The sequence below is a fragment of the Pteropus vampyrus genome, unplaced genomic scaffold, assembly GCF_000151845.1.
Source record: "Pteropus vampyrus isolate Shadow unplaced genomic scaffold, Pvam_2.0 Scaffold268, whole genome shotgun sequence".
NCBI classification, from domain to species: Eukaryota; Metazoa; Chordata; class Mammalia; order Chiroptera; family Pteropodidae; genus Pteropus; species Pteropus vampyrus.
In genome coordinates this window covers 941011-952737 of record NW_011889049.1, presented here as the reverse complement: position 1 = coordinate 952737, position 11727 = coordinate 941011, and the positions used below count along the sequence as shown (strand labels likewise).

At 36.9% G+C, this 11727-nt stretch overlaps 1 pseudogene; it reads left to right on the top strand.

Moving 5' to 3' along the window:
- Nucleotides 1-9159: 9159 nt before the first annotated feature.
- LOC111729544 lies at nt 9160-9278 on the top strand (annotated as a pseudogene).
- Nucleotides 9279-11727: the final 2449 nt, after the last annotated feature.

Sequence of the window (11727 nt, the reverse complement as noted above, 5' to 3'; positions counted from 1 at the left end):
CTCACTCTCTCTCGCTCTCTCGCTCTCTCTTGCTCTCTCTCCTTACAGGGCTGAATATTGCAATAACTGTTCCATCCGATTTTTAAAAAAATAAAACTTGCTAAAGGTCAGTGTATCTCCTGACCACACATGCAGCAACATTCAAATTTCCCTGGTCTGAGAATAAAAAGATTCCTATCATTAAAAATAAAAGCATAAGGACATCTCTGGAGCACATGAGGGATTTAGAAAGCGGAGACATTTCGTTATCAACAGCAATCACAAGATTTTTAAGCAGTATCTCTAATCTGCTCCCCCCTCTTCCCACCTCCCACAACCCATCCACCCCCCACTCCCCTCGCCACCCCCCCTTTTCACATCAAGGTCTTTTTATCTTCCAATTTTGCATCTAAAGATGAGGTGAATACCATTAGCTCAATTCAACCTCAAGTGTAGTCAGATGGGCCTGTGATTTCTGAAAAGCGCTCGCTAAGGTCACATTAAAATGTATAAGAGCTTTTCGATTCCTGAGAAGGGGGCTTATTATCCACCCGTGGTGTAAAAGAAGGATGTCAGTGGCCACAGACTTGGGTGAAAACAAAAGAGATACCAGGGCTTCGGTCTTTTGTCAGCAAGCCTCTGGCTTCTTTTCACAGCTCTGCAGATAGCTCTGCAGACTGCAAACTTAGGCCTCCTGCAAAAAAAAAAAAAAAGAAAGAAAGAAAAAAAACAAGTTTAACTGGCTTCCCTTGCCAGTTCTTCTTTAACCCTTTCGGCTGGCGTCAGCCATGTCCCTCCCTTTCAGATCCTGAATGAATGCGTGTTTCCTTGGGAGAGAGGGTTTGGTCTGTCGTGTTCTTACGGCTTTTTCTCCTTTGTCCTCCCTGCAGACAGAAGTCGGCACGCAGTTAGGAAGATGTGGACTTAGTTGGAATCCATGGATGCGCCCCGGGCCCTCACTCGTTCGCGTAGTCAACAGATATCCTTTGAGCATCGTCTATACGCGGCCGAGGTTCTGGGTTTTAGGAATACGGAGATGAACCCGGTGGATGTCCTTGGCGAGGGTTTGCATTCTCACAGGGGCGGGGCTGCCCCAGGGAGCAGCAGAGCCACAAGGCAGGTGGAGATGCTCGTTGTTTCTGAGGACATAAACAGCGCTGTCAGAGAAGGGGCCCGAAGAAGGGGGATTGAGGGAGGACCTTCTGAGGAAATGAAATGCGAGATAAAACCTTAAGCTGAAACTAAGCCCGCAATTCAAAGGGCGTCTCAGGCACTGGGGTCAGGAAACGAAAGGCTTTGCTTCGTGAGTGTCTGTCATTTTGCCCACTGAGCACCCACCCTTCCTGTCTGCCTTCTCGGCCATGCCTCACTCCCATGGCATAGCCTCGGGGGAGTCGGTCAGGGTGCCTTGACCTCCGCCAGCAAAGACATGGGTACACGACCCAAGACAGGCAGTCAGCCCCTCACCTGGGCATACGACAGAGAACGGTGGCCGCTGGTTCTGGCTCATCCCATGGGTGCTCCTCTGACGAGAAGGCTATTTGGCTCTGCCTCTGAGATGCCTAGAATGTCTCCAGTTCCTTATTGTTCTCAATTTAGATTCTTTGGATTCTGTGAACTACTCAGGCTTCCAGTAAATGCCTTTTTTGCTCAAGCTAGTCCGAATTTGAAATGTGATTTGAAAACAAAGAACCTTCGCCAACATAGAAATCGGCGGCAGAGAGTGAATCTTCGGGTAAAAGAACCTCAAGAAAAAGGAGGGTACATTGAGGTGGCATTCTGGCCAAGAGGATGCTGATGTATGTTCAGAGTGGGAACCTCACAGCCAATGACACGTAGAGGTGAAACGTTGATTACGTTATCAGATTCAGGATTCTCAAAGGGAAGACGCAAGGCCTGGCACGAAACAGGCTAGATTAGGATTGGAACTGTTGGTTTGGCCTCATGGTTTTCAATATTAGAATATTGAATGTGTGTTTGCAGGTGTCCACCGAGAGGGCCTGAGAGCAGTGACACCCGGTAGCAATGAGCACACTTAGGGCTCAGATCTTGGTTTCTAAATATCATTCTCCATTCAAAGGAACAAGGACTCCTTAGAGAATTGTACGATTCCAGGGGTGGGACATGAGAAAGTGTAAGAACAGAGACAAACTTATAGAGGCGCTCATTGACCAACAGAAAAATTAATCAACTTTATAATGATATAATTTATATACAGTAAAATGCTCCTGTTTTAATTACAGTTGAATGAGTTTTGATAAATATCTAAATATATACAACCACGTGGCCACTGTTTTAATCAGATACAGAGCATTCTCATCACCCCCAAAATTCTCTCAGGTCCTTTCTTAATTCATCCCTCCCCAGAGACAACCACCGATCTTATTTTCGTCACTGTGGATTAATTCTGTCTTTTCTAGAACTTCATATTAATGGAATCATACAGTATGTATTTTTGGTGTCTGCCTTCTTTGGCTAGGACAAAGTGTCTGAGATTCATCCATATTACTGTGCATATCAGGAATTTGTCCATTTTTACTGCTGGTATTTTTCTAATTTTGAAAAATACAATTGGTTTATCTACTCACTCTTTGATAGATATGTTATCTTTAGTTTCTGGATATTATGAATAACGTTTGTTTGAATATTCATATACGCATCTTTGTACGAATATATGTATTTATTTCTCTAAAGTCATACCTAGGAGTGGAATTCCTGAGTTGTATAATAAGATTATATTTTAACTTTCTAATAAACTTTTGCGGTTCTCCAGAATGATTATACCATTTTACATTCCCTCCAGCAATGTCAGAGAGTCTCGATTGTTCCCTATCCTCACCAATACTTACATTTAGCCTTTCTTCATTTTAGCCATTCTAGTAGGTATATAGTGGCATCTTACTATGGTTTTAATTTGAATTTCCTGATGGCTAAGGGTGTTGAGCATCTTTTCATGGCCTTATTGGCCGTTCATACAGCTTTTTTGTACAGATCTCATTCAAATTTTTGCACCTATTTATTGGTGTTTGTCTTAATATTAAGTTGTAAGAATCTTTCTGGATACAAATTCTTTGCCAAATGTATGGATTGCAAATATATTCTGCCGGTTGAAACATGATTCCTATTTTCTTAATGGTGTCTTTTAAAGAGCATAAGTTTTTGATGTTGTTGCAGTTTATTTTATCAAATTTTATTTTCTGGTTCATGCAGTCTGTGTCTTCAGCACCCATCACCTGCCCCAAGGTCGAAAATGCATTGTCCCGTATTTTCTTCGGAAGATTTATCACTTAAGTCTTTGTGCTAAAGCAAATAATCTAGTTGGGATGGAGTCAAACCTCATTTCTTTCCATGTGGATATTCAGTTGTTCCAGAATCATCTGCTGAAAAAATTATCCTCTTCCCATGAAATTACCTTTGCCCCTTGGTTAAAAATCAATCAATCATATGTGTGTGGTTGTGCTCCATTAATCTGTACGTCTGCTCTCACGCTGACTTGAATAGTGTAGTTCTGTATTACACACTTTGAAATTAGGTAGGATAGGTCTTCTGGGTCCACTCTACTTTTTAGAAATTATTTTGGCTCCACTAAATCTTTTGTGCTTCCACATAAATTCTATAATCAGTTTGCCAATTTCTCCCAGAAACCGGCTGATATATTGATCAGAATTACACGAAATCTATAAATTCATTTGGGTAGAAATAACATTGCAGAATAATAGGGAACATATTTGTTTGGGTGCCTGATTCCTGTCATGGACCTCTTAAAACCCTTGGAATGTTCTGAGTGATTAGAGTGACTTTTGGTATTCGGGACAAGCCCCTTTCGATCACACCTGAGTTTATGCTAGTGAGTGAACTTTGGGTGGGACCTCTAGAGAGCCTCGGGATGGGACTGGTCACCAGAAAGGCCAAGTGATTAGGGAGTTACAGTTCTGCCCCACCCCCACTCACTGACCTCCGGGGAGAGGAAGGGAGGCTGGAGATTGAGCTTCCGGGTTGGTGAAAACATCAGTGTGTCGGGAAGGTAGCTCTGCATCCCGCCCTATGCCCCGCCCTATGCGGTGCTTCCATCTGACTGTTCTTGAGGTGTATCCTTTATAATAAACCAGTACATGTAAGTAAAGCCTTTTCCCGAGTTCTGTAAGTCATTTTAGCTAATTGTCAAACCTGAGAAGAGATGGCAGAAACCCCCGAATTTGTAGTCGGCTGGGCAGAATATGAGTAGCCTGGACATCCCATTTGCAACTGGCATCTGAAGTGGGGACAGTCTTGTGGCACTGAGCCTCTAGCCTGCAGGGTCTGCACTAACTCCAGGAGTTGGTGTCAGAATCGAATTGAATTGTTTGATACCCAGTTGATGTAGGAGAGTTGGGAAAATTGCTCTAGAAAACCCGTAACACATTTGGTGTTGGAAGTACTGTCAGGGGAGGAAATAGCCTTTCAGATATCGTGACGGTGTTGACTATTGCAATGTGTCTCTCTATTATTTAGTGTTTCTCTCTGTATAGTTGGGTCTTCTTTAATTTCCTTCAGAAGTGTTTTATAGTTTTCAGTATCACTTTTGTTAAATTTATTACTATTTTATATTTCCCATTATTCTCGCTAGTATTAGAAATACAGTAGACGTTTGCGTATGGACCTAGTATGAAGCAAGTTTGCGAAATCTTCACCTTGTAGTGTTTATGCAGATTCATTATGGTTTTCTATGCACGTAATTATGTTATCTGTAAATAAAGGTCATTTTATTTTTTGTTTTCAATGTTTATGCCTTTTATTTCTTTTTGTTGCACTGGCTAGACACTTCAGCCAGTGAAAAGAAGTGGTAAGAATGGTCATTCTTGCCTTTTCCAGATCTTAGAGAAGAAGCACTTAGTCCTTTACTATAAAGTATGGTGTTTGCTGTATGTTTTGATAGATGCGTTTTATCATGTTAAGATAGCTTCTCTTTTTCTTAGGTTTATGATAGTTTTGATAATCTATGCATGTCAAATATTGTCAAATGATTTTTATGCATCTGTGAAATAATAATATGATTTTCCTACTTTTTTCTGGTAAGACTGTGAATTACACTGATTGTTTTCGAATGTCAAACTAAACTTCCATATTAATATCCGGTTGATATTGTTGGGTTTTATTTGATAATATGTTGTTAAGGATCTCCCCTCAATATTCAGGAGGTAAATTAGTCTGTAATATTTTTGTATGTCTTTGTATCATGACGTCACAACATCAGTCAAGAGATGTTACGTTTTCCTCCATTTTCTGAGCAATTAACATAATATTGCAATGATTATTTTTTCATTAGATGTTTGATAGAATTCACCAGTTAAACCTACTGGGCGTGAGGTTCCACTGTGGGAAGGTCTTTAACTGTTCATTTAATTTTAATAGATAGAGGATTATTGATATTTTCTGTTTTGTTCTTGCGTCTGATAATTGTGTCTTTCGAGGAACTGGTCCATTCTAAGTTGTTGAAATTAGTGACCTAGAGATTTTCATGATGGTTTCTTAGTATCCTTTTAATGTCTGCGTAATTTGCGGTGACATCCTCTATTTTATTGCTGATATTGGTACACATTCAGAGGTGCCCTTTTCTGATGTCATTCCAGAGACTTATCAAACTAAACAACTTTTGAAAGAATAAACTTTGGGTCTCACCAATCTCTCCATTGTTTTTCTATTTGCAATTTCGATAATTGCCGCTCTTATCTTTTTTATTTCCCCATTACTAATCGCCTTGGTTTTTAATTGCTCTTCTTTTCCTAATTTCTTAACATGGAACCTCAGGTCATTTATTTTAAGCGTTTCCTCTTTTCTAATACAAGCATTTAAAGATAAACATTTCCCTCTAAAATAAATGAACATCACAAATTTTGATGTGTATGTTTTTATTTTACTTCCATGAAAAATGTTGTTTAATTTCCCTTATTATTCTTCTTTGATCTATGAATTATTTTAAAGTGTCCCGTTTAACTTCCAAATATTTGGAGATTTTCCAGATTTATTTTTATAATTTTATTCTCACTTAGTTTTCTTGTGGTCAGAGCATATACTCTGTTGATTGTAATCTTTTTCGACTTACTGAGATGTATTTTGTGGGCCACCATACGGGCTATCATAATGAAAGATACACTTAAAATGAGGTATTTTTTTCTCTCCAGTTGTGTGGAGTAGTCTGTAAACGTCGGTTAGGTCAAGTAGGTTGATGGTGTTGTTCAAGTCTTTTCTTGCTTACTAATTTATTTTCTGTTCTATTAATTAGTGAGAAAAGAGTGTCGAAAATCTTCAACTAACGTTATAGATTTGTCAATTTCTCATTTCAATTCTGTTCGTTTTCTTCTTCGCGTACTTGAAAGTTCTGTTTTTAGGTTCTTACACGTTTCGAACTGCTATGTCTTTTTGATGAATTGGCCATTTATAATTTGCAAATGTCACTCCTTATTTTTGGTAATATCCTTTTGTTTGAAGTCTGTTTTCTCTGATATTAATATATCTCTCCAGCTTTCTTGGGATTAGGCTTTTATTGTATATACCTTTTACATCCTTTGACTTTTGTCTATATATTTCTTTATGTTTAAAGTATACTTCTTATATACAGCATATATTGGATGCTGTTTTTTTAATCTACTGTAAGAGATCTGTCTTTTAATTGGACTATTTAATCCATTTACAATTAACATAATGATGTGGTTAGATTTTAATCCACTATATCGCTACTTCTTTCATATTTGCCCTATCTATTCTCTGTTCCTTTACCTCTGTTTTCATGCCTCTTTTGGGTTAATTGAGTGTTTTTAGTATTCTATTTTATCAATTCGATAAGCTTATTTTCTATACCGCTTTGATTTTTTTCTTAGTTTTTCTAGAGCTTACGATATGCATATTTAACCAATCACCGCCTCCCCTCAGGCAGTCTCATGTACTTTTGAACGTAATGTAAGAATGTTGTAACGGTATGCTTCCATTTCCCTACCTATATCTTTTGTACTATTGTTGCCATACATTTCACTTCTGTGTATAAGTCCCACAGTATATTGTTGTTATTTTTATTTAAACAGTCACTTATCTTTTCTTAAAAATGTAAGTGAGAACAAATACCTTTCCATATATTGTATTTCATGTTTCTGACACTTCATTCTTTTCTGCAAATTCAGGTTTTGACACAGAATCATTTTCTCTCAGTCTGAAAAACTTGGTTTAACATTTATTACAGTTAGTACAGATCTGCTGGTGACAAATTTTCTCAGCTTTTGTCAGTCTGAAATGTTTTTATTTCACCTTCACTTTTGAAGGATATTTGCTGGATATAAAATTCTAGGTGGCCGGTGGCTGAAGCATTGTGGGTTTTTTCTCTTTTTAACACTTGAAAGATTTCGCTATAGTATCTCTTGGCTTGTATCGTTTCTGAAAGAAGGCAGAGCCATTTTTTTTAAATCTCTGTTGTCCTATATATAAAATTTTTTTCCTCTGGAGGCTTTTAGGATTTTCTTCTTTGTCATTGGTTTTGAGAAATTTAATTATGAAGTGCCTTGAAACCACATTTTATTTATCTTGCTTGGGAGTCATTGAGATTTATAAATACATGGTTTCATATTTTTTACAACATTTGGGGAGATTTTGACTATTATTTCATATATAAATTGGACATCATGCTGTTGTGCATAAGTCACTAAAACTTCATTTTTTCCCCTTTTCTTTTTTGTTTTTCTTTTTGGTTGTTTTTAATGACTCTTCAACCTGCAGTTTCTAGTATACTTTACAGCTGATCTAATGATTTTTTTAAATTCATAGACTCAACTTTTCAGTCTAGAAGATCCATTTACTTCTTTTTTATAGTTTCTATTTCTCTCCTCATTAAATTCATATTCTTGAACATATTTATAGAGTTTTTACATACTTCTTGCCTGGTAATTCCATTACCTTTGCCATTGGAGTGTCTATTGATTTTGTTCTCCAGGTTATGGGCCACATTTTTCCTGCCTTATCACATGTCTAGTCATTTTTTTACTGGATACTGGACATTATAGCTAGAGTGGCTGGATTTTGTTTTCTTTCATCAAATAGTGTTGAGTTTTGTTCTGGCAGGCTGTTAATTTACTTGCAGATCGACATTAACCTTTTGAAGCTTGTTAGGAAGGCTTGTTGAGGTAAGTCTGTAGTTGATTTTATACTATGGTTCATTTAGCCCTCTTTTTAAGGTACACCGTTTCTGGGGTCTATACTGAATTCCCCAGTATTAAACAAAGTCCTTCCACTCTGGTTAGTCAGAACTTGAATGATTCACAATTCTGTGTGAGTTCCGGTAATTTTTTGGCTTACCACTCTATAGTAATTGTTTTTTCTCCCATGGTTTTCTTTGCCCAACCTGGTGGAGTCTCACCCTATGTATTTATAGATCAGCATTAAATCAAAGACTCATGAGATTCCTGAAAACTTCTGGACATCATTCGCTATGCAGCTACTTTTTCTCTGGTGCTCTGCTCCACGATTTCTAACCATCTCCTTTTTCCTTAAACTGTGATTTTCATTGCCTTACCTCCCCAATTCTGCTGTGCTCAGCTTGAGTTCCCCTTTCTTGCATCAGGGTCCTAAAATTCCTCCAGGGAGAAAGTTGGGGTAACCATAGGGCTTATGTTGTTTGTTTTACTTCTTCTAATGATCACAGTCCTACTCTGCCTGTTGTCAAATGCCTGAAAATGTTGTTTTACATTCTTTGTATAATGTTCTAGTTGTTTATGTTGGAGGAGCTAGTCTAGTATCAATTATTCCTTCATGGAAAGACCAAATAAGGGGCAATTTGAGAACGAATACAAATAATAATACGAACAGATTACATCCATTGAATAAAATAGAATCCTTGTGTCTACTCTCCTGTGAATAAAAAATAAATAGATGGGGAGAAAGGAAAGCTTTTTCCTTAAAGTAGCATGCCAACTAATAAATATACAAGGAATGATAGAATTAGAAAATCACCATTTGGCAGCCATCACAGTAGTAATTCAGCCAAGAAACATCAGTAGATGATAAAACTTATAATAAATATTTGATGAGTGGGATATTTTACATAGGTTCTACGTACTTCCCTCCCCCCAAATACTTATTAATTACAAAAAGAGAAAAAAGAACTTTACAGTAGAGAAGCTTGATAGATACCAGCAGTGATAAAAGTTTACAAAGCCAGTCTACAGCCATGCTACCCTAAACAAGCCCAATCCTGCCTGATCTCGGAAGCTAAGCAGGGTCGGGCCTGGTTAGTACTTGGATGGGAGACCACCTTGGAAGACCAGGTGCTGTAGATGTAAAAAATAAATAAGGGGATTGTAAGCTGACAAGTTCCTTGCAATCTGTGAGGTCAACTAAGGGTTGCCTCGCCTTAAAAATAAACAAACAAACAAATAAATAAATGTATGTTTACAAAGCCAGTAATGGGACTCAAAATTATATACTTGATAGTATGTGTTTTGAACTGCTGGATGGAGGATGAAGGTCAGGAAGCCAGGAAAAAAGCCATTACACTGGGTTAGGGGAGATATGTTGAAGTTGGATGTTATGGATAAAATGTTCGCGTCCCCGAAAAATCTATATGTTGAAGCCCTAACCCCTGTATTTGGAGATAAGGCTTACAGGGAATTGATAAAAATTAAATGAGCGTAAGGCTTTAATTTGATAGAGCTGGCGTCTCTATAAGAAAAGGAAGAGACACCAGAGGGTACAGCGAGGGGGCATCCAGCTGCAAGCCAAGGAACCAAACTGGCCAGAACTTTGATCTTGGACTTCCAGACTTCGGGACTGTAAGAAATAAATGTCTTCTGTTTAAGTCACCCAGTCTATGGTATTTTGTTATGGCAGCCCAAATAGATTAATACAGTATGAAAACAGATGAACAGAGCGTCACCTCTGTGACATTCCTGACAAAGATGAATATCCTGAAGCTAATCAGACAGATCCATAATTGAAGACATTATACAAAATAATGGGTCTATAATCCTCTGAAATGTGCAGATCATGAAAGTCAAGGAAGCATTGAGAAACTGTTCCAATCTTAAGGAAATTAAAGAGTTATGACAATTAAATATAACAAATGATCATGGATCCTTTTGCTAATATAGGACATTATGAGGACAATTGGCAAAATTGAATGGGGTCTATGGGTGGATGGTAGTAATGTATCAAAAATGGTTTTCTGATTCTGATAGTTGTATTTTAGTTGTGTGCAAGGATATTCTTTTTCTTTTAGGAAATACACACTAAAATCTTCAACAGTGATGGGACAGAATATTGGCAACCTCGTTTCGAATGGTTTAGTTCTTTGTACTATCTTGCAATTCTTCTGTAAGTTTGAAATTATGTCAAAATAAAAATACCATATCCCTGGGAGAATTGCAATCATCAAATATTTGATAGATATACAGGTGATAATCCTAATCACACCCATATTCAATTCTATGGTTTCAATCAATGCAAAATTCTGATGAATTTAGAGGGCACAATGGATTTAGATAAACCTAATCAGATGATGAATCCAACTGCACTGACTATTTCTACATCTGATCTTCTCGCAGGAGACTGTTTGGGGGCGGGGGAGCTGTTCTTTCTGTAACTTCTTAAATTGCACACGTGACTCATTTATTTTCAGACTCTGTTATTTCCTAATAAATGCACATGAGACTATTGATTTTCCCCTAAATACAAACTGATCTGCATCTCTCAAGCTATTATCTATGATTTCATTATAATTCAGTTCTATATATTTCATCATTTTCTTTATGATTTTCTCTTTAACTCATCGATTATTTAGAAGTTATAGCTTATATTTAATATTTTCTAGTGCATGGGAAATAATTCTCTTTTTATTTTTGATATTTTATCGTATTTCATTTAGGTCAGAAGATGTGGTTTGTATAATGGTTATTATTTGAAACCTATTATGACTTCCTTAATGGTCTAATACACTACCATTTTTTGATAAATATTCAATTGTGCTTGAAAATAATGTATGTTCTCTGAAGAGGAAAGTTCTATATATTTTCTGCGAGGCCAAGTTTGTTTTTCTGTATATTTATTGTTCTTTATTAGTCTGATGAATTCTTTTCTGGGAAATGAGTACTAAACTTTCTATCATTGTCACAAATCTTAGCGATTGTTTTTTTCATTTGTTGCTCTTTCTATTTCGATGCTATATAAATGAGGTACATACAAATTAATTATTGTTATGTCATCTTGGTGGATTCTTCTTTTTATCAATATGAAATAGCCCTCTTAAATTTAAATATTAATTGTAATGCTATTCATATTAGATTCTATTTTGTCCGTTATTAAGAACACTAGCTCCCTTTTGGTTAGTAAATACCTAGCATGTCTTCTCTATATACCTTAATTTCCAAACATCCTCTGAATTTCTTCAAGTATGTCTATTATAATCATCATATATTCGTCTATTTTTAATCTAATCTGGAGTCTCTGTCTTCTAATTGTGAGTTTAACCTATTTACATTTATTGTGATTAGAAATACACAGGAACTTCTCTCCACCTTCTTGCTTTCTTTCTGCCTCTTTTGTTTTTATTCTTTAATTTCTTTGGCTGCATTGGTCAAGCTTTTTACGTTCCTTTTCTTTTCTACTGCTGGTTCAGAAACTATGCATTCTATCATTTTAGTGTTTATCCTTAAATTTTGATATTGTTTATTTTGCATCCCTCTCCTTCCTTCTGGCATGTTTTTCTCTTTTATATAATATATTTAATAATTA